Raw genomic sequence first — 27961 nt, 5'->3', positions numbered from 1 at the left:
TACTGAGTTCCAGGACAGTCAGAGCTACAAATGAGACCCTGTCAGAATCAAACCTGCGTTTGATTCCTAGCACCTACATAATGTGCACAAATATCTCCAACTCCAGTTCCAGGGGATATGATGCCCTGTTCTAAATTCTGCATGCACCAGGTACATATGTATATGACTCACAGACATACTTATAGGCAAAATACCTATATAAATAAAAATAGATAAAAATGTTAAAATCTATGTTTAAAACAATGATCTCCAAGTTTTTTTTAATCAAAATAAAATTATTTCTAAAGTGAATTGGTAATTATATTTCAGAACATATCCTTTAAAAAAACACTTGAAGAAAATTATGGTAGGAACTTTTGATCAGTAACTGCTGCAGTTCATGAAAATTGTAATGCTTCAGAAAATGTTTAGTACCTTTCTAGCATGCACAGTTAGCTTTCAGTAACTAGGATGAAGCTATATTTCGGTGTACATGTTTAATATTCTCACCATACATAGTACTAGACAAAATCAGATTATTAAATGATTATTCTGCCTCCTCTAAATAGAGCAAATCCTTCAGTTGAAAAAAAATAATTTGGTAAAATGGGTAACTTGAAAGAAGCAAAATATTATTTTTTAAAAATATAATATTGTTTCATGGGGGTAGAGATATGGCTCAGCAGTTAAGAGTACTTCCTGTTCTTTGCAAAGGACATAGGTTTGGTGTCTAGCACTCATATGGTGGCTCACAACTATCTGACTCCAGTTCCAGGTATCTGAAATAATCAACTGATATCTGAACAACAGGTACACATGTGGTGCACATATATAACTGTAAGCAAAACACTAATACACATAAATAAGTCCAAAAATAGGTATTAGGAGCATTGTTTAGTAAGCCATGTAAAGATGTTTTTTTTATGTGTATGATCCTAGTATTGGAAGCTTAAGCAGGAGATTTCCAGTGTAAAGACTGCATAGGTTAAATAGGAAAATGCAGGCCAGCCTGAACTACATAATGACACCATATCTCAAAGACAAGTTACTGTCTTCTGAGAAAGCTCACTTAGCATTCAGTTACATATAATTTAAAACAGATACTTTAGAATCTGAGTATCATTCTCTCATTGTTTAGTAAGTTGTCTTCCACTTACAGTTACATAATTCATTTCATAAAAAGAAAAAAAAAAACAATGAAGGGATTGGAGAGATGATTCAGCAGTTAAGAGCACTGGTTCCCTTCCAGCTTTCTGAGATTGGAGTACCAAAACCCACAAGGTGGCTCACTACCTATAACTTCAGTTTCAGGGGATTCAAGGCCTTCATCTGGCTTCCTCAGGTACAAGACACACTAGTTGTGCACATACACACGTGAAAGAAAGAAAAAAAAAACAATAACCATAACATAAAATTTAAAAATAAGTTATAAGGGTTACATTAAAGAATTCAGTTTTGCACTGTGCCATATAAAGAAGGAAGCACAGAAGACTCCTAGAAAAGAAACTGACTTAATATAAAATTAGCACTGGATCAATGAAAATATGTTTCATGTACAGAACTTTGTATACATATCACTTAGCTATGAGTACATGGAACTGTGAAATTGTTTACATCTATTTTTTTTCCTTTTAAAATTCCTTCAAAGCTGTTACAAAAAAGCCTCAGTAGTCAAGAGGGCCTACTGTGAAAAGAGGAGGTTCACAAAGTACTTTTTTTTTTGTTTTTTAAGGTAAGTAATGTTACTTCATGCTTATCAAAGGATAATTCATCAAAGATGAACTCACAATTCTGAATATCTATGCTCCAAATACAAGGGCAACCAAATTCATAAAGAAATTTTACTAGAACTCAAAGTACATATTGTACCCCATATAATAATAGTGAGAAACTTCAACACCCCACTCTGAGCAACGCAGAGGTCCTGGAAAAAAAGAAATGAAAAAGAGACACTGTGAAACTAATGAGAAGTTATGAAACAATCGGATTCATCAGATACATATATATGTATCTGTCACACACACACAGACACACACATCCAAACATGCACACATATATTGAAGCAAATTCACACACAGTTCTCACTAGATGAAGAGAAATTATTTGAAAAAAATCAACAAACCTTCATGATAATAGTCTTGGATAGATTAAGAATTTTAAGCACATACCTAAATATAGAAGCAAACCAGAAGCCAACATCAAATTAAATGGAAAGAAACTTGATGCAATCCCACTAAAATAAGACAAGACAGGACTAGACAAGGCTTCTTACTCTTTCCCTACCAATTCACTATAGTACTACAAGTTCTAGACAGAGCAACTAGAAAACAAAAATTGGTCAAAGGAATAAAAATTGGAAAGGAATAAATCAAAATATCACTATTAGCAGATAATAAAATAGTATACTTAAGTGACCACAAAAATTCCATCAGAGAACCCATAAACCTGAAAAACAACTTCAGCAAAGTGGCTAGATATACAATTAACTCAAACAAAACAGTACCTTTCTTCTACTCAAAAGATAAACAGGCTGAAAGGCAATTATGGAAACAACACCTTTCAAAAGTCACAAATTATAGTTCCTTGATGTGACTCAAACCAAGCAGGTGAAAGATTTCTATGACAAGAACTTCAAGTCTCTGAAGAAAGAAACTGAAAAATCTCAGAAGATGGAAAGGTCTCCCATGGTCATAGATTAAGTTAGTAAAAATGGCTGTCTTCCCAAAAGCAATCTACAGATTCCATGCACTCTCCATCAAAATTTAAACTCAATTCTTCGTAGAGACAGAAAGAGCAATATGCAAAACCATTCGGAATATCAAAACTCCAGAATATCCCAAAACTATTCTCAACAATAAAAGAACTTCAGGGGGAATCATCCCTGACCTTAAGCTGTATTATGCAGAAATAGTGATACAAAAATGTATGGTAATGGTACAGAGACAATGCCTTCATGAAATGGAGAGATCTAAAATATATCATTCTGTGTGATCTCAAAGGAAAAAAAACATGGTATGCACTCACTGATAAGTGGATATTATCCTAAAAGCTCAGAATACCCAAAATGTAATTCACAGACCACATGAAGCTGAAGAAGAATGAAGACAAAAGTGTAGGTGTTTCAGTCCTTCTTAGAATGGGGAACATAATATTCCTGATAGGAAATGTGGAAATCAGGGCAGAGACTTAAGGAATGACCATCCAGATTCTGTCCAACCTTTGGATCCATCCCATATACAGAAACCAGGCACAGTCACTATTGTGGATACCAACAAGTGCTTGCTGATAGGAGCATAATATGACTGTCTCCTGAGAGGCTCTGCCAGGGCTTGGCAAGAACAGAGGCTGATGCTCACAGCCAACAATCAGACTGATCATGGGGTCCCCAGGGGAGCAGTTAGAGGAAGAACTGAAGGAGCTGAAGGGGTTTGCAACCTTACAGGAAGAACAACAATATGAACCGAGCAGACAGACCAGAGCACTCAGGGACTAAGCCACCAAACAAAGAGGGGCACCCATGACTCTAGCGGCATATAGAGCAGAGGATGGTATTGTCAGACATCAGTGGGAGGAGAGGTCCTTGGTCCTATGAAAGCTCCATGCCCCAGTGTAGGCAAATGCCAGGGTAGGGAGGTGGAGTATGTGGGTGAGGGAACAGGCTCATAGAAACAAAGCAAGTGTCAAATGGAATAGGGATTTCCTGGGATTAAACCAGGAAATGGCTGATATTTGAAATGTAAATAAATACACACACACTCACACACACACACACACACACACACACACACACACACACACACACACACACAGATGGCTTTAATTGTGTCTTCAGGTGGGTTTACATCTAATCACAGGATGATCTAAATTTTTCCCATTCCTGCTAGTTTTTTGATAAATTAGAGTAAATGTGTCTGCATCTCAATCTCCAAATAAAATCATAGTTGCTCTTATCACAACCAAGCTCCTCAACCTTTTTCATCACAATACAAATCTAAGACAAATCTTAAATATAAAATTCTTCCTGGCTGGACAAATATTTTACTGCTACAGCAAGAAGCTCTGGTTTCAATCTTCAGGAATGAAAAATAAAAACCCCCAAAATTTAGATATAAAAAATAAAGAAGGCATGATTCCTCGGGCCCCATTACATTTCTGAGGCTGAGGACTTCAGGTACAAGGCCAGTCCAGGCTGCAATTGAGGTTTCAGATAATCCTGAGATATAGAGCTAGAGGTTACTTTCCTAAACCGAAACAACAAATAAATAAAGACAGCCTGGTCTGAATTATGTCTGAATTCCCAGCACTTCTGAGGCTGAGAGAAGCCTCTAGTATTTGAGGCAGTTTGGAACCTATATATAGAAATTTCGGCAATGTGGCATTTTCACAACACGTTAAAATGTAGACTGGTCTTCAGTTTCTTTTTAATAAATTCCTGGTGGGAAGCAGTTGCACAGAAGAGGGTTTTGTCTGTTTCATCCACTAAGTGAAGTCCAGTTTACTCACACCTCACATCCCCAGTCCCCAAGAATACTTTCAGGGTCTCCATTTCCTTGGCCTTCCTGATTTCTGCTAGGAGCTAGTCTGTTCAAACTCTTGCACTTAGAGTGAAGTTCTCAGTTTTTCTCAGCAGAGGCCTAAGTGGGAAAGGTCGATTGTGAACCTGGAAGTAGCAACTTCCTGAGTCCAGTGAGGATCACCTAATCTCATTACTCCTGAAGAAACACCTCCAAAACTCCACCTTCATCCCCACCCAGACCCCTAGCTGAACCAGGATTAACCAACAGACAATTGACTACCTCCACTGAGACTTCATCCTACCATGATTCCTCAAGAATTTTGCTTCCTCAAGAACTCTTTGTAGCCACCATACTGGGTAACAGGGTTTGAACAGCAGGAAAATAATCTCAGCCAAGCCCATTGCTGATTGGCTGTGTTTGCACATGAGTACTAAGGGTAAGAGAGGCTCTTTCAGTCATCTGTGATTAAAGCTTCAAAAAGCGGGTAGTATTTTAACTTCCACTACTACCCAGAGGCTTTCCATTTTCTAAGTTTGCAATACTAACTTGAAAGTTAAAATAAAATGAACTCCAAAGACGACTCTCCTACTTTGTTTCAGATGAAGGGACTGTTCTGTGTAACTCTAAATTGTTTTTTTTTTTGTTTGTTTGTTTGTTTGTTTTGTTTTTTGTTTCTTTTTTTTTTTGGTTTTTTTTTTTAAAACTAAAGTGTTTTTGCATGTTTGTATTTATATAACATGTATGACTAGTTCCCCTAGAAACTAGAATAGGATGCCAAAATCCCTGGATCTAGAATTAAAAATGATTTTGAGAATTATGTGGGTTCTAGGAACTAAACCTTGGTTCTGTACAAAAGCAACAAGTGTTCTTAATTTCTAAGCCATCTTTCCATTCCTATCCTGTGTGTGTTTTAAGGTGTGCTGGACCATTTCTCACGATAGATGTTTAATTTTACTATATAATGGAGAGTATAAAAAATGACTTTGTTAATGTTGTCTATTTCCAGAAACAGAAAAACAAACAAACAAACAAACAAAACAGCAACAAAAAAAACATAATTTTAATGGATTGTGTAAATCATAAATAGTTTCAGGATAAAAATGGAGTGTATACATTTCAGTATATGGGTGCATAAGGAGGCCAGATATAGACATCTGTTTTATTCTCAATTATATTCCAAATTTCTTTTTCATTTTCAGTTTTTTTTTCAAGTCAGGGTTTATCTGTATAGCTCTGGTTAACCAGGAACTCACCCTGTATACCAGGGTGGCATCAAAATCAAAAATCTCCCTGCCTCTGCCTCCCAACGTCTGGGATTAAGGCATGTGCCACCACTGACTGACCCAACTTAAAACTTGAGATAGGTTCTCTCTGAATGTGCAGCTAACCAATGCCACTACCTCGGCTAGCCAGCAAGCTGTCTCCACCTACTCAGCACTGGTTGGCAGCCTGCATTTTAGAAGTGGATTCTAGGCCCCCACTTTTATTTTCAAGAAAAACATTTTACTAAAACAGCCATCTCTCTAGCCACTCTTCAAGGTTTGTTCTGTTGCTATAGACACTGCAATTTTTTGTTTGTTTGTTTTTTGTTTGTTTGGTTTCTTTTTCTATTTCTCTAATCATGCCTAAGTTTAGGCTCCTAAAATGCTTAGTGGTGGTTTTGCTTGTTTCCTTACAACAGCAAATTGGTTTTCTTGCTCACTTTACAATTTGCAGCTAATTTGGCACACTGGACGAACTGACATTTCATTTACTAGTCTTATTGCTGTGTTTTGTTTCTTTGGTGCTTTTTTTTTTTAAATTTGATGGGTTTGTTTTTTTTTTTTTTGCTGGTTTTTTGTTTTTGTTTTTGTTTTCACCACTGAAGATGAAATTTATAACTTTTAATGGTGCTTTACCACTGAGCTACATCTTTAGTTAATCTTTAGTTTTGAATGTTGGATGAGAAGTTATCTGTGTGTATTTTTTAAAGAAAACTATAATTTCTGTGAAGCCTACAATTATCCCCCTATGCTATAGGTTCTATAGAGATCTGTTTCCCTCGTTTGGCCTCTTCAAGAAACAGGGAAATATTTCTAAAACACATACCTCCAGATTTATCCAACATACTGCCTACTTCATGTCTGTGAAGACAGAACAATAAAAAATTAAAGCAAGAAATATAGTAGACTGGTAGGCCATTTTTTTTACCACACACAAAACTTTACACAGAACCTTCTTTAATTTTTTATAATAAATATATAATGTTTGGTTTGGAACAAATGTCATATGAATATAAAATATATGGTGGACTACCAAATTGAACTTGGATTATTTACTTTTAACAATTCATACGTTTACACCCCACAAGGAGTTTATTCATAACTCTCCCACAATTGCCAAGACCCTTTTTTCCCCCAGATAGTCCCCTACTTATTTTTATGATGTTTCTCCTTTTCTTTGAGTGTGTCAAAGATCACATGCAGGTGGTCCTATTGTATGAGTTCCTATGTGTTTGTGATCACAAAGTCTAAAGGATCCCAAGCTGGGCTTGAACTTAACATATATCAGCATCTGACATTGAAATGCTGATCTTCCTGAATCTAGTTTTCCAGTGAAGGTAACACAAACACTACTTTTGAAGTACTCTATTGAACTGGCAAAAAAAAAAAAAAAAAGAAAAACCTAGAACTGATTTTAGAACGAGGACAGAATACTTTGTCTTAATAATTTCATGCCTACCTAAACATAAATACACAATATTGTTTAAAAATAATAATTATGAATATTTTCTACCTGCATTGGGTAGTGCCATAATAAGTTCATATTTCAAGCTACTGATTAATAATATGAAACAAAAAAATGTTAAATTTTAGGATAGATAGTTATAATACTTCAGAAAGTTGTCAACAAATTACACAGGGAAGGAGAAATAGAATACATCGTTTTCTCCACCTATGGTTATTGAGATTTTGGCCAGGTATAGTAGCCTGGGTTGGCATTTGAGTTCTCTTAGTGTCTGTATAACATCTGTTCAGGCTCTTCTGGCTTTCCTAGTCTCTGGTGAAAAGTCTGGTGTAATTCTGATAGGCCTGCCTTTATATGTTACTTGACCATTCTCCCTTACTGCTTATAATGTTCTATCTTTTTTTAGTGAATGTGTTTTTCTGATTATTATGTGTTGGGAGGAATTTCTTTTCTGGTCAAGTCTATTTGGAATTCTGTAGGCTTTTTTATGTTCATGGGCATCTCTTTCTTTACGTTTGAAAAGTTTTCTTCTATAATTATTTTGAAGATATTTGCTGCCCCTTTAAGTTGAAAATCTTCATTCTCATTAACTCCTATTATCTGTAGGTTTGGTCTTCTCATTGTGTCCTGTATTTCCTGGATGTTTTGAGTTAGGATCCTTTTGCATTTTGCATTTTCTTTGATTGTTGTGCTGATGTTCTCTATGGAATCTTCTACACCTGACATTCTCTCTTCCATCACTTGTATTCTGTTGCTGATGCTTGCATCTATGGTTCCAGATATCTTTCCTAGGGTTTCTATCTCCAGCGTTGCCTCACTTTGGGTTTTCTTTATTGTGTCTACTTCCATTTTTAGGTCTAGTATGGTTTTGTTCATTTCCATCACCTGTTCGGATGTGTTTTCCTGTTTTTCTTTAAGGAATTCTACCTGTTTGGTTGTGTTTTCCTGTTTTTCTTTAAGGACTTGTAACACTTTAGCAGTGTTCTCCTGTATTTCTTTAAGTGAATTATTAAAGTCCTTCTTGATGTCTTCTACCATCTTCATGAGATATGCTTTTAAATCCGGGTCTAGCATTTCGGTTTTGTTGGGGTGCACATGACTAGGTGGAGTGGGAGTGCTGTGTTCTTGATTTCTGTAAGTACAATTCTTACATTTGCCTTTGGCCATCTGGTAATCTCTGGAGCTAGTTGTTATAGTTTTCTCTGGTTAGAGCTTGTTCCTCAGGTGATTGTGTTAGCCTCTATCAGCAGACCTGGTAGACTACATCTCTCCTCTGAGTTTCAGTTGTCAGAGCACTCTCTGCAGGCAAACTCTCCTCTCACGGGAAAGGTGCACAGATATATGGCCTAAAGACCTCCCTCCTGGCCGAAGAAGAAGGCCCAAAACAGGACCTGTCCTGAAGCTGAGTTGCTTTGGCCTGTCCCAGAAGGTGTTAGCTTCTGTATTCTACACTCTCACACGTCCAGAATACACTCTGTGGAGTCCTGGAACCAAGATGTCTGCAGCTGATGCTCAGGCAAAGCACTCCTGCACTGGGCAGACCCCTTTCCTCTGGCTGGGAAAGTGGCCAGATGTCTGAAGCCTGTGCAGAATACTCTCGGCTGGGTCCCGGAACCAAGATATCTGCTGCCGCCGATGCTCCGTCAAAGCGCTCCTGCACTGGTCAGACCCCTTTCCTCTGGCCTGGACATTTGCCAGTTGTCTGGGGCCCGAAAAGTGGGCTGCCTTAGAAGCTCTGTGGCTCCCACCTCTCCCAGAAGCTTTTGGCTTCTGTATTCCGTACTCTCACCTGTGCAGAATACACCCGGTGGGGTCCTAGAACCAAGATGTCTGTTGCTGATGCTCAGGCAAAGCACTTCTGCACCCGGCGGACCCCCTTTACTCTGGTTCGGAAAGTGGCCGGATGTTTGGGGCCTTTGCAGAATACACTTGGCAGGGACCTGGACCAGTCTTGTGCTTCTTCAGAAAATTGACATAGTACTACCAGAAGATCCAGCAACACTTCTCCTGGGCAAATACTCAGAAGATGTTCCGATGTGTAATAAGGATTCATTCTCTATGATGTTCATACCAGCCTTATTTATTTATTTTGTTAATATTTTTTATTATTACGTATTTTCCTCAATTACAATTAGAATGTACATTTAGAAAGTCCCCCATACCGTACCCCCCACTTCCCTAACAACGCATTTCCATTTTTTGTCTCTGGCATTCCCCTGTACTGTGGCATATAAAGTTTGCATGTCCAACGGGCCTCTCTTTCCAGTGATGGCCTACTAGGCCATCTTTTGATACATATGCAGTCAAGAGCTCCGGGGTACTGGTTAGTTCATAATGTTATTGGACCTACAGCATTGCAGATCTCTTTAGCTCCTTGGATACTTTCTCAAGCTCTTCCATTGAGAATCCTGTGCTCCATCCAATAGCTGACTTTGAGCATCTACTTAAGTATTTGCTATGCCCCAGCCTTGTCTCACAAGAGACAGCTATATCCGGGTCTTTTCAGCAAAATCTTGCTAGTTTATGCAACGGTTTCATCGTTTGGAGGCTAATTATGGGATGGATCTCTGGACATGTCAGTCTCTAGATGGTCCATCCTTTTGTCTCAGCTCCAAACTTTGTCTCTGTAACAGTCTGGCGGTTCCTCAGAAAATTGGACATGGTACTACTAGAGGATCCCACAATACCTCTCCTGGGCATATATCCAGAAGATGTCCCAACCAGCAAGAAGGAATCCTGCTCCACTATGTTCATAACAGCCTTATTTATAATAGCCAGAGGCTGGAAAGAACTCAGATGCCCCTCAACATTGGAATGGATAAAAAAAATGTGGTACATTTACACAGTGGAGTACTACTCAGCTATTAAAAAATGAATTTATGAAATTCCTTGGCAAATGGATGGATGTGGAGGGCATCATCCTGAGTGAGGTAACACAATCACAAAAGAACTCAAATGATATTTACACACTGATAAGTGGATATTAGCCCGGAAACTTAGCATACCCGAGATATAAGATACAATTTGCAAAACACATGAAACTAAAGAATGAAGACCAAATTGTGGACACTTTGCCCCTTCTTAGAATTGGAAGCAGTCACCAGCATTATTTATAATAGCCATTTACTCGAAAGAACTCAGATGTTGCTCAACAGAAGAATATATGATACAGAATGGATACAGAAATTCTGGTACATTTAAACAATGGAGTACTATTCAGCAGTTAAAAACAATGAACTTATGAATTTCTTAGGCAAAAGCATGTATCTGGAGGATATCATCCTGAGTATGGTAATCCAATCACAAAAGAACACATATGATATGTACTAACTTATAAGCCGATATTAGCCCCCAAACAGACTACTCAAGATACAATTTGCAAAACGCATGAAACTCGAGATGAAGGAAGACCAAAGTGTGGATACTTCATTGGTTCTTATAATGGGGAACAAAATACCCATGTAAGGAGTTACAGAGACATTTTGGAGGTGAGAAAAAAGAAAGGACCATCCAGAGACTGCTCCACCTGGTGATGCATCCCATAGACAACCACCAAAGCCAGACAATATTGCATATGCCAGCAAAATTTTTTGAGGACACTGGAATAGCTATCTCTTGTGAGGCTATGCCAGTTCCTGGCAAATACAGAATTGGATACTCACAGTCATCTATTGGATGGTACACAAGGCCCTTAATGTGGAATCTAAAGAAAGTACCCAAGGAGCTAAAGGGTCTGCAAACTTAAAGGAGGATCAACATTATGAACTAACCAGTAACCCCCTGAACTATGTATCTAGTTGCATATGTGGCAGAGGATGGCCTAGTCAGCCATCAAAGAGAGGAGAGTCACTTGGTCTTGTGAAGATAATATACCCAAGTACAGGGGAATGCCAGGGCCAGGAAGCAGGAGTGGGTGAGTTGGCAAGCAGGGTAGGGGAAGGTATAGGAAACTTTCAGGATAGCATTTGAAATGTAAATGAAGAAAAATATCTAATAAAAATGAGTTAAAAATATTAGCAAAACCTTATATTAGCACGTAAACAGCACATCCTAAAGATCTCAAACACAAAGAAGAAATGACACCCAAAAGATGTGGTGGCAGGAAATAGTAAAACTCAGGGTGGAAAAAAATAAAATAGAAAGAAAAATACAAATAATTTTTGGAACAAATATTGGTTCTTTGACAAGATCACTAAGATCAACAAACTATTATTCAAGTTAACTAAAATAAAAAAGATAATATCCAAATTAGCAAAATCAGATATTAAATGGGGGGACATAACAACAGACACCTGATAGGTCAGAAAGTTTCGCAAAGTGCTTCTTCCTCCTAGAAGCACACTTGCTCTGAAAGACCCCCGAAGGGAGACCCTTACTCAGACACTTAAGTCCCGGGACAGCCACGTACCCAAGAAGACACTGAGACCATACATAAAATGTAGAAGGTAAGATTTAATAAAGTAGCAACATGAAAGCACACAGACCAGAGCTCTGGGGTTGAAATAAAGCAGCAACATGAAAGCACACAGAGCTCTGGGGTCGAAACTCATACACCTTTGCACAGGGTAGAGGAGTCTCAACGACCAGCCAAAATTTTTCACAGGCTTATATAGTAAAACTCAAAGGGGGGAGAACTGGGCAAGGAAAGTACAAGTTTACATCACTAGGGAGTTCTGCCAAGGGACAAGGGGTTCTGCCAAAGGATTCTACGTAACTAAGGAGTCATGTCCTATCAAGGAATCTACGTAACTAAGGAGTCATGTCCTATCAAGGAACCTACATAACTAAGGAGTCATGTCCTATCATTTGGCAATGTACCCGGTTCATTTTGAGGTTGTTCTAGGAGGCCTTTATCTCAAAAATGTAGGGTGAGGAGTTTTGGGGTGAAGAAGAGTTCAGTAAAAATTTTTATTCTTCATTCCCCACTTCTTCTTGTAAGTAATTCTAATCTTAGAATTTCAGAAGTCTATATCTCTATGTGGAGAATACTGTATTTACTCTATCTTTAACATGGGAACAAAAACAGAATAAGGCGGATTAGTAAACAGAACTAGGCAGGGACCCTTCTAGTGAGGCTTGAGGGTCTCAGCATGACGCAGGTGTACGCAGATCAGATCTCTGGCTGGAATTGGTAAGATGTCCTTGGGGTACCCAGCTTGTTCACTGTAGCCAGTTGTGACCAGACTTCTTTCTGCACCACCTGTAAGCCTTATAACTTAGTATACAGATCATTATTATAACAACATAGGTTTAAACACATTATTTAAGACAGTGATGGGCATAGGAGCCCCATAAAGGATCTCAAAAATAGTAAAACCGAATCAAGAGGGAGTATTCTCAGTTCTAAATAGGGCAAGGGGAAGGAGTACCAAGTAAGTCTGTGCCAGTCTCTAGGATTAATTTTGTCAAGGTCTGTTTAGAGTTTTATTCAGTATTTCTATCTGTCCTGAGTTCTGAGGTCTGTACACATAATACAATTTTTATTTGACCTCTAAATACTTGGCCACACCCTGGCTTACCTGGGCAACAAAGGCAGGACCATTAACTGACACTATTGCTTTTGGCACTCCGAACCTTGGAAAATTTTTAATAATCTTCTTGATGACTATCTGAGCAGTCTCAGTTTTACAAGGAAAAGCTTTTATCCATCTTGAGAACGTTCACAAAAACCAGAAGGTGTTCATACACATTTTTTTTTTCAGTGAAGTCTATTTTTCAGTAGATGTCAGGTCTGTCTTTTCATGAGAGGACTAGTTTTCTTTCTTCAGTTTCTATTATTTTATACGGGGTTTCTTTTACCAGTCTTAATTTGTCTATAACTTGATAGTCTTCAGACTGTCAGGATCATTGCTCTTTAGGATGCCTGGGCGGTTAGATTTGCCACCTGATTTTTTTAGCCACAGCATCTTAGGTCTTTCTCTGCAGATGTCAACAGCTCTCTTTGTCTGTATATATAGAGCTTGTATTAAAGCCACAAGTTTGGCTTTTTGGGCTGAAGTTCCTTTAGGGAGGCTGCTGGCCTAGATCACTTGCTTTCTGTCCATCACTGCACTGCTGTCCCCGCCTTCCGCTTACCTTTAACCTCCAGGCTACTGCCATCCGTGTACCAGTTCAAACTCTCAGGCCAAGGCTGATCTGATCCTTCAGATCATTTCGAGTATGAGTTCCTTCTGCCAGAATGTCAGCACAATGATGAGTAGGTGAAGTCTCAGGCAGTAGTGAGATTGAGGATAGCAGGGGGAGCGAAGGTCACTCGTTCAGTCAACAAAAAGCTCTGACAATGTGTCCATCGGTCAGGGGGACGGTTGGATAATGTTTTCAAGAGCGTTAGTCAGCCATCGGTCATGGGGGCTGAACCACACTTTCTAGGACATGTGCCAAGTTTTGTCTCAGAGTCAATTTATCTGCGTCCTTGACCAGAAGCCACTATGTGCAGACAAGCAGGCCATCCTACAGCCACCAGGTCTAATTTTTTATAAGTATGCCACAGGTCTTTTTCAGGGTCCCAATCTCTGAGTAAGAACTTTTTTGGCAATACCTTTGTTCTCAGTCACATCTAGGAGTCCCATAGCTGGGGATAACATTAGGGCAGTCTCAAGAGCATCCAAGGCCATCTAAGATTGTTCTCTTTTTTTTTTATATACGAAGGGCTGTTTATCTCTTTAACTCAGCAAAACCTGGAATCCACAATCTGCAAAAGCCCGCAGTGCCCAGGAACTTTTTAGCTTGTTTTGCACTGGTCGGTGGAGGAGTATGAAACACAGTCTCTTTTTTTAGCTGCTTCAACAGGTAGGCCACCGGACTCTTCTAAGGACTGGGCTTCTGTATTAGCACCCCTTTTGTTATCTCTTAAACACATTGATCTTTAGCCAAAAGCTTTCGTTTGTTGCCAGGTACTATCTAAGTTTTCTAATTTTCCTGACTTTTGTGACCAGCATTTTATTTTTCTTATCTTTCTTTCTCACAGCACAGCTCTGATTCTGACTCTGGTCTCTGTCTTTGTCAGCCTCATGTTTCTTTAACTCTTTTTTTTGTCTGACTCTTATTACCTTGGTCAGATTGTTGGGACACTTTCTAGTCCCACAGAGACGAGACCCCCATCAGAGCCTGGCAGTTAGACTCACAGGTGCTCCTTACCTTGGACAGAAGCCCCAAGTGGGCGGATGCCTCCCTCACTGGAACTTGGAACAGACTCACTGCCAGCAGCTCAGGGTGGTGCCACCTTCTGAGATGAGGGAACTTTAGAGCAGAGACGGGAGTGCAGCTCTCACAGCTGGCTGCAACCGGCACTTATCTTAAAGTGAAAGCAGTTTTTCTGTTAACAAGAGACGGGATGGGAGGGACAGGGGAATGAGAAGCTGCCTGGGAACCTGCAGCGCTCTTGGCCGGCTACTCTCACAGCCTCTTCTTCTTTTTATTTTAGCAGCCACAACATCAAGGCCACTGACTTCTCAGGGACCACCCCTCATTTGTTCCGGATTTCCGAGCTCATTTTTCCCTAGGCTCCAGGTCCATGGGCGGGACCACTGTGACCCGCTGGCTGCTCTCTGGAGTTGGAGTGGGAGGCAGGGCAGCTGAGGATCTGAAAGGAAGTGGTCAGCATAGGGATCTGACAGGATTCTTAGGCTTATTTCAGAGGGCATAACTTAAAAACAGTCGTCAGTCATCAGTCCAAGTCCGAACACAAAGAGACACAAAAGACACACACAGAAACAGTTTTTCAGGCAACCACTATAGAATCACAGTACCACAGAAATGACAAACACAAGCAAGACCAATACAGGGCATCTTACATGCGATTTCCAGAGAAGCTTACTGTCACTATGACCAACCCAAATGGACCTGTCTCCATGGGAAGGCCCCAGAACCTGAGACCGGCCTAAAACCAAACCAAGATAATCAGTCAACTCCTTGGGACCAAGACCAGACCTGAAACCAGACAAACCAAAAACAAAACAGAATCAGAAGGTGGTCCAATGGAGGACACACAAGTGAACAAGACACACAGACATACAGACAGGGAGGGATCCCACTTTATCTCTGACGTACAGTGTCTGTGTCTCATGACAAAAACCACAAACAAAAACAAGATAGCAACAGAGAAAAAGAAGCCTGACGGGGTCGGATTTCACATCGACTCCCTTCCTCCTGAAAAACAATTTGCCTGACAAATTGTGACAAGTCAAAAGCACCCTCAGGTGGCCAGCCCACTCCAAACGTTGGCCACTCAGAGGCGCAAAAGGTCTGCCACGGACCCTTTCTGACCTCCACTGACTGGTTGTGGGCTCTGACCCGCACCTCCTTCCAATGCTCCAGAGTCAGAGAAAGGGGAGTGGACACAGATTGTCCCATTTCTAGAAAAACAGTAGTCACAACAAGAGCGGACACAAGACTAAGACAAAAAAGAAACCAGAAGAATCAGATGGCCTCTCTAAGGCCGGCCAATTGAGACCCTCTGCACGAGGTGGGACTCGAACCCACGATCCCGTGACCAAATGCTAGGTGGGACTCGAACCCACGGTCTCGCAACAAACGCGAGGTGGGACTCGAACCCACGATCTCGCAACAAAACACGAGGTGGGACTCGAACCCACGATCTCACAACTGGGCACGAGGTGGGACTCGATCCCACGATCTCGCAACACCAAATGGTCTCTTGGCCTTCAAAGGGGTATACCAGGCGTCCCTGATCCTCCCCTGTTCCTCCTGGGACGTCTCCCAGGGTGAACGGACGGTGGACACCTGGACACGTCTATCCTTATCCACCCCGCACTCCCTCTCGGAGCGCGGTCTCACTGAGCGTCCGCAAAACTGAAACTGCGATCGCACCAAACTTAGAAACAGAACACAGACATCAGACCAAAGCAGAACAAAGAATCTTACCTCTAAGTGGGTCTAGGACCTCTGGGTGGTCGCGCTGTTTCCCGGCCAATGCACCAAATGAAAGATTCTCGAATTCCCGGCCAATGCACCAAATGAAAGACCCCCGAAGGGAGACCCTTACTCAGACACTTAAGTCTCGGGACAGCCACGTACCCAAGAAGACACTGAGACCATACATAAAATGTAGAAGGTAAGATTTAATAAAGTAGCAACATGAAAGCACACAGACCAGAGCTCTGGGGTTGAAATAAAGCAGCAACATGAAAGCACACAGAGCTCTGGGGTCGAAACTCATACACCTTTGCACAGGGTAGAGGAGTCTCAACGACCAGCCAAAATTTTTCACAGGCTTATATAGTAAAACTCAAAGGGGGGAGAACTGGGCAAGGAAAGTACAAGTTTACATCACTAGGGAGTTCTGCCAAGGGACAAGGGGTTCTGCCAAAGGATTCTACGTAACTAAGGAGTCATGTCCTATCAAGGAATCTACGTAACTAAGGAGTCATGTCCTATCAAGGAACCTACATAACTAAGGAGTCATGTCCTATCATTTGGCAATGTACCTGGTTCATTTTGAGGTTGTTCTAGGAGGCCTTTATCTCAAAAATGTAGGGTGAGGAGTTTTGGGGTGAAGAAGAGTTCAGTAAAAATTTTTATTCTTCAGCTCAACCATATTAATTGCTGCTGTATTCATAATTATCTGCAACTGGAAACAACCTACATGTCCATAAACTGAAGAATGTATAACATATATGTTATATTTATACAATGGAACATTACTCAGCTGATATGAAATGGATGGAAACAGAAAAAAATAAAAAAAAAAAAACTAAAAACAAAAACATAACCTGAATAACGTATCCCAGTCCCAGGAAGATAAATATGCTATGTGTTGATTTATATGTTGATATTGACTGGGCTGGATAGTTTTTTGTCAACTTGTCACAAAATAAAGTCCCCTCAGAGTAGGGAATCTCAATTGAGAAAATGTCTCCATAAGATTGGTCTGTGCAGGCAGGACTGCAGGGCAGTTTCTTAATTAATGATTGATGGGTAGGATTTCTGGCAATTGTTGATACTGCCATCCATGTGCTTGTGGTTCTGAGTTCTCTATGAGAAAGCATGAAACCATGGGGAACTAACCACTAAGCAGAATGCTGCAGACACTCTGGGCCCCTTTGTCTGCGTGGAACGGATCTCTAGTCACAGGTGGGCAAAGCGTTGGATGAAATGATAGACAGATACACAGAGGAGAGGTTGTGTAGAATCTGAATGTAATTTGTCAAATTGAGCATCAAACTTTTTATACAGAAGAGAATAGGAAAGTTGGGTGACACACAAGCAAGGTACAAAGAGGTTACTGGATTCTTACAGAAAACGGAGGAATACAAACTCAGAAGTTCTCACAGGAAACACCTGGGATAAAATTCACTGTTAACAACTGGGATCAAAAAGAGCTCCACCAAATATCCACATAATCTTAGAAGTCAGGGTCAAGGGCTTCGTGCCCTTGCTATAGTTCCTATTTTAGTCTATTGTATAGACCACCTTCCCCCTAGGCAATTGTAAATACGTGTATATGGGTGGAACTCAGCTATCTATAGTTCTAAGTATGTACTCTCCTTCCTCCTTAGGTCTCAAACTTCCTTCTTCCTAGATGATGATAAATTCTTGTGTAGGGCAGTGACTTAGCTTTTATTCAAAGTGGTAGTATAATACCAGAGGCAATTCTGAATGCCACTGAATATACAACATTCTTACTGAATTCTAAGCCCATGGTCAGCTCAAGGACTTTCTAGGATATTGGAACACTGGCAAAAGCTTAGCTATATCAGAATTCAATCTTAAAAAGAACTTATAATAAGATAACACTAAAAGAGAGCATGTGGATCCATACACCAGACTAACGCGGGAATAGGGGATGAGTATATGGGTTAATGAGAAGGCCAAAACTCCAGAAGGTGAGCTTCCGTGAAACTCTTTGCCTCATGAGTGCTTCCAGGCCACTCGGCCTGTCAAGCTGACTCGACTGGTGTGCGTGGCAGCAGTACCCATCCATGGTCTCTGTATTAGCTCCTGCCTCTAGGTACCTGGCCCATTTCAGTTCCTGTTCTGTCTGTCTTCAGATGATGAATAGCAATGAAGAAGTGTAAACCAAATAAGTCCTACCCTCCCCAACTTGTGCTTGGGTTATAGTTTTTGGTGACAGCAATACAAAGATTAACACATTCTACATTACATATGTGATGGCCTGTCTACAATCTGTAGATCCAGTGAAGTTAGGTATAGAGGAAGGACTTGGGTGCATACATTGATGCCCATGGTATGGGGATATAGAATGGATTTTATTAGTAGACAAAGGTGGACAAGAAAGAGAAGATCAGGTGGCATAGTGGAGGGAGATGGGGTTGAATAAGGAAATGCAGGAAGAGATATTTGAAAGAGAAGTATTTGATGAATGATGACCGAAAGGTGGAGGAACTGGAGATGATGGGAGGTAGTGAAAGAACCGTGGGGAGTAAAATTTGGGGGGACTGTAAGCAGGGTCTATTAAATGAGAAATTAATATTATTTTTAATTTTACTAGAATATTAAGCATGGCAGAGGGTCTCCCAGGAATGTACATTTTACCTCCAAAATACTGGTCTTTGATGGATTCTTGGTGAGGTGAACCACTTAAAAGCTCTTACCACTCTTAAACACTTAAAAGCTGGTACCACTCTGTTACCACTCATGCTGTTGTAGAGTTTCTCTCTACTTGCTGCCCTCACATCACATCCCTCATAATCTATGGATTGTATGAAAATTTAAGGGGGGTTCCAGCCCCTCACTGGGCAATATCATTGCCACCAACAGTGTTAGTTAGATCTAACTTTCTCAAGGATTGCAGCTGATGCAGATTAATACTTCAACCACGATCTTGGAAAGAATTACTACGAAAAGCATGCCTTTTTTTTTTTTCAAAAGTCAGGCTGGTGTTCAGATGATTATTATTTCTTTGTACCTATTTCCTCCCTCTAATTCCTGATATGATTTAAGAAAAACATGGTTAATGAACAAATGTGCACCCTGAGGATTCAAAGTAGAAAGGGATGATAGGTTTTTACATAAAAGTTTAGTTTTGTGATTCTTTTAAGATTTTTGAAGGATTAATTTTTGAGATAGATAAAAACTAATCCTTTATGTATAACAGCAAATTTCAGTCTACCAGTAAGAGAAACTGGCTGAAAAAAATACCTTACTTGCTTACAACTTGTTAATCTATAACAAGTTTTTTAGTTAGAAATGTGTGTTGGTTCTTGGGGATAATATTGGATATTTATAAACATAATTTATAAATAGATCATCATAAAAGTATAGTGAGAAGATTCTTTTCCTTATATATTCTCATAATTATTCACTAAAAGAAAATAGAAAGTAACCAGTATAAATTTTATACTAATTGAAAGATTGTGCAGAGATATATAAGCAGTGTGAGAAAAATAAAGTTGGTGCTTTGTTCCATCCACCAAATGTGAGTATATATGGAAAGTGGTTGAAGCTTTGCACTGTCCAACAAATGTGTGTGTGTGTGTGTGTGTGTGTGTGTGTGTGTGATTGTTTGTGCTTCTTAAAGCTTGCTTCTTCTACCATGTATGTAAATGTGTCTTGCCTGCTTTATATGCCATCTAACCAACATCCCCTCCTTGAATCATTGAACACTCTATCACAGCTACTCTTGGAAAGGCAAACAGACAGCAAACACACAGAACCCTACTGGGCATAACTTGAACATGTATGAGACCACCCACCTCTTCCAGTGACACCCTTCCTCCAAAAAGGAAACACCTAGTCCAACAAGGTTACTCATCCGAATACAGCCTATGGGCCGATGGGAACCAATTACATTAAAACTACCACACCTACCTAGCTACATGCATACATATATTCATGCATAAGAGATAAACAGAGAAAGCGGGTGAGAGAAATAGAAAGAGAAAGAGTGATTGGTAGATGATAGAGAAATAGTTGCATACATATCTATATAAATACATTCAATCATTACTTCATACATACATACATACATACATACATACATATATAGATGATGGATAGACAGATAATGATATGTGTTATTAATCTAAACACTAAAGACATGGTGCCCTTTAACTCACACACACACACCCTGAGCATTGTTTACAATCCTCAATTAAGACATAAAGGTTGGACATTCGAACTACAAAGACATATAAAAACAAATCCACAAAACTCACAATGTTCATTTGGTGTGCATAGATTTGATTAATATCTAGGATTTTCTTTTTTGTGTATATTATGAGAGATTACACCATAAAATCTTTCTCAAACTTGTCCATTATTTTAGTTAGGACCGTGTACAACCTGATACTTATAATCCACTAGATAGTAACGTTACAGAAGGTATTTATTGTGCTGAAGATATTCAGTCATACCCCTCAGCTCCAAAATATATCTTTTAAAGACACATAGTAAGGAATGATCTTCCAAATGACCTGAAATGAAACTGTCACCTGGTGGAAAATAACACAGCACAGGAAGAAGTTTACACATAAAATTTATATTCATGTGAATATTGGTCAAAATGATTACAATTGTAAAGTTGAATTACATAGTGGTATGTCTTTGAAACAATAGGAAAAAATGATGTGCATACATTGTGCTTTCCAAAAAGAGTAGGAAATGTAAAACATTTAAGCAGTGGCATGTTGGTTTCTAATGCCAGGAGATGACTAACATAGCAACAGACTAATAATGTATCCTCTTCAAAAGTTAAAAGAAAACAGCAACAACAAGAAGAGAACAACAATCACAAGGAACCATGTCATCCGTGGCATCTTCAGGAGGATGTGCAGCACTCTGAACATGGTTCCAAGGACTTTAGTAGATGTCTATTGCATTGTCAGCCTGACAAGTTTGTGTTCAACCATCCATGTCTGTATACTAAGGTTGGGATCAATCCATCGGTGATGAGTGACCTAAAGATGATGAGTTCTACTCCCCACTCTCCTTGCTGCTCTGGAGACTTCAAACTTGAGGGGAGGAATGTTATATTGATGAGTATGAGAATGCTCAAATCCTTTTTGTCTACATTGTGTAAATGTGGCATCTCTTTAAGTGAAATGTAAGAACTGCTTGGCCAGAAGGTACAACCAGAGGCCTGTTGAATAAAGATGCTACTATAGAGACCCCATGTAATGAGAAAGGTCTTTCTGAAGTACCCTTGGATAGAGGTGGAATTTAAGATCCAATTATTCAAAAATGGCATGTAGGCACAACTGTTGGCCTTATTGTCATACCGAGAACATCCCCAACACTAATCAGAGATGTATGGCTGGTGGTCAGAGGTGATTGGGTAATGGACATTGGGAAGAAATGAGACCCTATGAGCCATGAAAAATAGATAGGACCCCAATGGTCAGAGGGGAAATACACGAGGGCATCTTTGTGAGAATTTGGAAATCTAAAACCCCTTTGTACAGGTAAACTAGTATGTTGGTTGGGTAGAGTTTAAATTTGCATGTTCTTTCCTTGACGTGAGCTCAAAGACTCAGCCTACCTCATGCAGTGGAGCCCATTCCAGGTACTTCCTTACAGCTAGCAACTCCTCATCAGAGACTAGAGCATCTGTCCACTGTAGTAAATGTGGTGCCGGATCAGGAAGCAGTCTGAGCACTCACCAAAAACCTGGCTGACAGTTCCACACTAGTTCTTCTTCTCAGGCATATGTTCTTCTCCTGGGTCTAGGTATGAATCGTGAGGAGTACATCATTTTAGTTTCTGCATTGAGGAAATGAGCTTTTGTTCTGGGCTGTACTTCTTAATGTTCGGCTCAGGTAATTTAAGCTTGGGTGGTCTGGAGGTCCATTTGGGAGATAAAATTAGAGGAGGGGGTGACTAAGTGTCTCCATCAAAGGAGAACATTGCAAGGTCATTATTAGTCAGAAAAGCATATTTGATGACCACTTGGGGAAAATGAGATCTGAGGCCCCTGGTAACTCAGAGTCAGTAGATTGAAATCTTTTTGGTCAAAGCAGAAGGATCTGAGGCCCAATTAAATAGACTTAGTAAGTTTACTCCCACAGGGGCATATTTAGAATGTCTGAGAACCCTTTGGATATTGGTGGACGGTAGCTCTCTATTAGAACAGGGAGGGCTGGTAGATCTTTTGGTGAAAAGTGGAATATTTCAGGTATAGTCGAAAAGCAAATTCAGTAAAAAGACAGTAATTGGAATACTTTTGGGCAAGGAGAGACATATGCAGTATCCCTATGTGCAGGAGAAGAATTGTTTCTTCACGTCTCAGGATTGGTGATAGATCTAAGATTCTCTAAAATAGGAGGATGGTTATAGGAGCTTCATAGGATTGTATAGAATAGTTTTATCCTGTTATTCCTATGTCTGCAGCACTATTGATCAAAAATTGAACACTGATTGATACCTTGAGAATTCTAGGACATTCCAGGTACTTACTCCTTCATCAGCTCCAAACATGAAATCACAATCAAGAATACACATCATCTGAATGTCAGTGGTAGGCATGACAACAATCTTAGAAGTCTTTTAAGAGGGTGTAATGTAGTATTTTCTGGTTTAGTGTCTTCCTTAAATATATGTCTATCCACACATTCCTCTGCATGGAGGCCAGGATGTCTCTGTCTAAAGTAACAAAACAAAGATAGTAAACTGATTTACCCTTACCTTGATACTCTTCTGTTTGGGATTTCAGTCCAGAGTGTTCAGAAATCTCTTAGGTCAGAACAGTGCTTCCCAGACCACGGAAATTAGAAGTTATAGGTAGGACATACACTGGGAAGATGGAGAATCTGGGGGATTTCCTCAAACACACTGTGCTCCACACAGGTTGGAGCACTCTCTGTTGTGAATGTCTAAATCTTCCTAAAGGAAGATAGGGGAGGAGCCTGGGCAGTTTTGCACAGAAGTAGAATGGTTGTGCCCTTCATCAAAGAGGTAATGTGGCAAACTTCATGAGAATAAGGAAGTTGAAGCATTCTGGTCATAAGCAGCATTTCTGTGACACTTTGCAAGTGTGAAATTCTAAACCTACTTGTAAGAAGGGTAAAATCTCTGGCTATTTTCAATAAATAAGAAATACCATTTCACATTGGTGAAAATGCAAATACCTTCTGGAGAAGAGGGAGTCCCAGTATTGCTTGATTTGCTTACAAATATTTTTTTGTAGAATTTAGGATATCCACATATTTTATGTAGTGTGTGGAAAGCAGGCAGCAATTGTTTCAGTATTCCAACAGGTTGGATGGTTATCTTTGGTCTATGAAACCTTTAGTCAGATGACATAAGAGCAAGGCCACTTTTCTTGAATGGAGGAATGTCTCCGAATATTTGTAACAGGAAGAAGTTTGGAAGTAATCTTAGACAGTTGTAATATAGCAGGCACACATAGTCAATAAGACAAGATCTATTTACACTTTACAAGAGAGTGTAGGTATGTGTCCACCACTGAAAAAAAAAGGAAATATTTCAGTCAAATATGGGCATTCGAGAAGGCTTTGTTGCCCAATAGACACAGGGAGAAGAGGAAATATTTATGACTAGATGTGGTGTGTCTGAGGCTCCCATAGGGAGAGGGAGAGGCACTGAAGCCCTGGTATGACTGGATGACATTTATAGACCTCTTCGACAGAGGATGTGAATTTGAGAACCACTGGAACAAAAAGAGTCATTCTGGTGCCCCTTTCAAATGAGGAGTTCGATGTGAGACACAGTTAAATGGAAATTTTTGCCCTCCATCAGATAGAGAATAGTTTGGAATTCTTTCTGATCAGAGAGGGTAATTATTGAAGACCTTTTGGACTGGAAGTGAAGTTTGGGGCCTGGCGCAGGTAGAGATGATCTCAGGCCTGTCAGGCTTACAAGACAGATATTGGACCCTCATGTATACAGAGGGTGCATTTGATATATAATGGACACAAATTAGTGGTCTAAGTATTGATGTTTAGGAGTAGAAGATTAAAGCAGAATTAGAGTCTGCTTAATGTCCCCAACCTCTTTAGGGTTAAGGAAGTGGCCTAGCCTACCTTAAGCAGGAGAGGTAGGACTGCTTCACAACTTAGAAGATTCCCATCTTCACATACACCTTGGTAAGCCTGGGAGCAATACAAGTATTATGCACCAGGCATGACTGTAAGTCTCTAAGCACTCTTGAAGCTTATCATCAGTTATATGGGTGTTTTCATGAAGGATGGTACGAAGGATAGATGACCTAAGTTTAAGGCTCTGTTAATGCAGGGCAGAATTAAGTGAAGTATAATTTCCTAGAGACCATCGTTGGAGGGAAATGATCTAAAGCTCATGATTGGAGTGTTATATTTGAGGCTCATATGTATGTAAGGATGCTCTTAGGATACCTGAATTTTGGTACCCTTGGGAAAAATGAAAATTCTGAGATTCCAATAGTAAACTACAGTCATAATTATAACTGACCTTGGGCAGAAATGGAAGGTTTTGGGTATTGTTGGTAACAGCAGTAGGTCATGAAGGCCACCTATCCCAAGTGAAATTCTGATGACCCTTCATCCAAAGGTGATGGTATGAGATACCTTGAAAACAGGTTGAGTAGCATTTGTTCATACCTACAACTTCTATGACCTTCCGGACCCATTTTGCTTAAAAAGAAAGAACCTGGAGCTGGAGAGATGATTCAGTGGTTAAGAACACTGACGGCTCTCCCAGGGCTCCTGAGTTCACAAACATCTGTAATGGTATCCAGTGCCATCTTCTAATGTGCAGGCACACATGCATAGAGAACACTGTATATATAATAAATAAATAAATACTTAAAAAAGAAAGGAACAAAGGAATGAAGGAAGGAAGAAAGGAAGGAAGGATGGAAGGAAGGAAGAAGGAAAGAAGAGAAAGAAATTTAGGAGGGAAGAAAGGAAGGAAGGAAGAAAGAATGAAAGAAAGAAAGAAAGAGAGAAAGAAAGAAAGAGAAAGAAAGAAGGAGAGAAAGAGAATGAAGGAGATAGAGAGAGAGAGAGAGATAGAAAGAAAGAGACAGAAAGCAAGAGAGAGAGAAAAAAAAGAAAGAAAGAAGGAAGGAAAGAGAAAGAAAGAAAGAAAGAAAGAAAGAAAGAAAGAAAGAAAGAAAGAAAGAAAGAAAGAGAGAACGAAAGAAAAAGAAAGAAAGGAAGGAAGGAAGGGAGAGCGAGAGAGAGAGAGAGAGAGAGAGAGAGAGAGAGAGAGAGAGTAAGTTAGTTAGTTTCAGGCCATGATTAACCAAGTAGCAGGATCAAGTCACCACATTGTGCAAAAGGGAAAAATCTAGTTTATCTTGGGTAGAGGGAGAACAGAATGGTAGTGCATAGTTTGCTTCCATCTAGTCTCCCCACCTTCCATTATCCATATATTGTATATACTGTTGGGAAGAATACAAGGAACAATCAGCACACTCTTCCAACAGGGAGAGTGGTTGTCTGACCTGTGGTTGTATTTGTCTGTACCTATCTATAACTGAGAGACAGGAACACACCATTTCTGACACCTAACTCTAGGAAGATCACATGCATATTAGTTTTCTTTCTATGTTCTGCCCTCTGCCCTACACTCAGAAACATGTGAGAGCCCACTGAGAAGTTGCAATTGTGTTTGCCTTGCAATCTTTCTAATAGAGAGTGGCACTGAGGTAGTATGAGTTTAAGTCAAGTTTAAGGTGCCCTTGGAAAGAATACTCTTGGGCATCCCAAGAGGCTATATCTGAAACTCCTATGACTACCGGTATAATAAATGAGACCCTCTTGGCCATAGGATCCAAACCTGAGGTCTCTGTCATCATTGCTCCATGACACATACACCCTTGGCAAGCAATTAGATGTCTATGTTCCTTGAGGTTGAAGGAGGTAATTATAGCCCCCTTTTGTACTACAATGAACTGCATGTGAGTGGACATCATTCTACTTTTTTTGTTGGAATGGCATAAAGCTTACTTAGTCTGGGGCATCTTTTTTTTTTATTAGATATTTTCTTTAATTACATTTCAAATATTATCTACTTTCCTAGATTGCCTTCTGAAAATTTCCTATGCCTTCTCCCTCACCCCGCTCCCCAACCTACCTACTCCTGCTTCCTGGCCCTGGCATTTGCCTATAATGGGGAATAAAGCCTTCACAGGACCAAGGTCCTCTCTTCCCATTGATGAACTCCTAGGCCATCCTATGCTACACTTGTGGTTAGAGCCACAAGTTCCACCATGTGTTTTCTTTGATTGGTGGCATAGTTCCAAGGAGCTCTGGGGGAGGGGTACTAGTTAGTTCATATTGATGTTCCTTCTATGGGGCTTCAGTCCCCTTCATGTCCCTGGGTATTTCTCTGGCTCCTTCATTGAGGACCTTATGCTCTGTCCAATGGATGACTCTGAGCATCCACTTTTGTATTTGGCAGGCAGTGGTTTGGGACATCTTTTGTCACAAGAGAAATGACTGAGTCCCACATTCAACGAAACTAAAAGTTTGAGGGTATTTCTACTAAATGAGTACTTTAGACAATCTTGGGCAAATAGAGAAGGTCTGCAGGAGGCTTAGTCATAGGAGGAATGTCTGACATTCTCTTCAGTGAAAAACAAAACAAAACAAAGAACTGAGGTAACTTGGGAAGAGAGGAAGTACTGGGCACTTAGGAGTAAGAGAAAATAATGAGACCTGGTTGGTACAATGGCATGCATTAGAAAAACCTTGGAGAGGGGGTAAGTGCCATGCAACATCCTGTTATGTATGAATGTCCCTTTTACCTTGATCAGTAAAGGAAGTCCCTCCACTGCTCTTCAGCTTCCAAATCTTCCTTAGTTGGTAAAAGTTCCACATCCTGTGTTTAGTCTGGGGGAGTTCAGATAACATTCCAAGCCTTTTCAAACAGCCTGGATGTCTGTCCCTGGCTAGGTTGCCACCTTCAGTTTGTCTTAATATGTACATATATAGGCAACAACAATTCAATTGGATTGCAAAGCATAACATAGGATCCAGTCAATACTTATATATATATATATGACCTGGAACCACAAACCAGAGAAAAACAATATATTTCCCCTGTCATCCTTATAAAAGGGAAAGGCTTGAATCTTACTTAATTAGAGAATATACATTTGATATAGTTCAAAGTCATAAGTGAATGCTTGAGGATACAAGGCACCATGCATTATTATTCAAAAGAGCATATCTAATGGCATTTTAGGAATAAAGAATAGTGTGACCTTCCTTTGGTCAAACACAGTGGTTAATGCCCCCCTCCCTTGCAGAAATGGACAAGATCCAAGGCCATATTTTGAGGGAAGGAAAAGACTGAACCTCACTCAGCCTCACCCAGGTTAGTTCTCTTGGCTACTTCAAAAAACAAGGAGTGTGAGAGGAATCTGTGGAACATAGGAGTTATGAGAACATCTTCTCAGAATGGTAAGTTCCAAGACCACCTTCAACAGAGAAGAAATCGTGAATGTCTTAGTACCTAAAGTAGAGGTCCCCAGTCATATTTTGCAGGTCAGAAATATCCAGTTCACCCATGGTCAACAGGGTAAGTTTCTAGGCTTCATTGGGTACTGGAGGAATGTTCAGACTCTGCCTCACTAGCTTCCAAGTATTTCCCCCATATGCATACCCTGTGTAACATCTTTGAGAGTCCAGTCAGTGGTCACAACAATCTCCCAGCATAAGTAGTTATGCAAGCATTGATGTTTCCTCGAGGCTGTGTTCAGCTGCACACATCTGTGAATAAGAGATAGGAATGGTGCATTTTGATGACCATTTTTGAGGCACAGGATATGAGAGCCAATTTCAGATTTCTATTTTCTGTCCTATGATCTAAAAGGA

Source organism: Mus musculus, chromosome Y, assembly GCF_000001635.26.
Source record: "Mus musculus strain C57BL/6J chromosome Y, GRCm38.p6 C57BL/6J".
NCBI lineage: Eukaryota > Metazoa > Chordata > Mammalia > Rodentia > Muridae > Mus > Mus musculus.
This window is presented reverse-complemented; position numbering follows the sequence as displayed.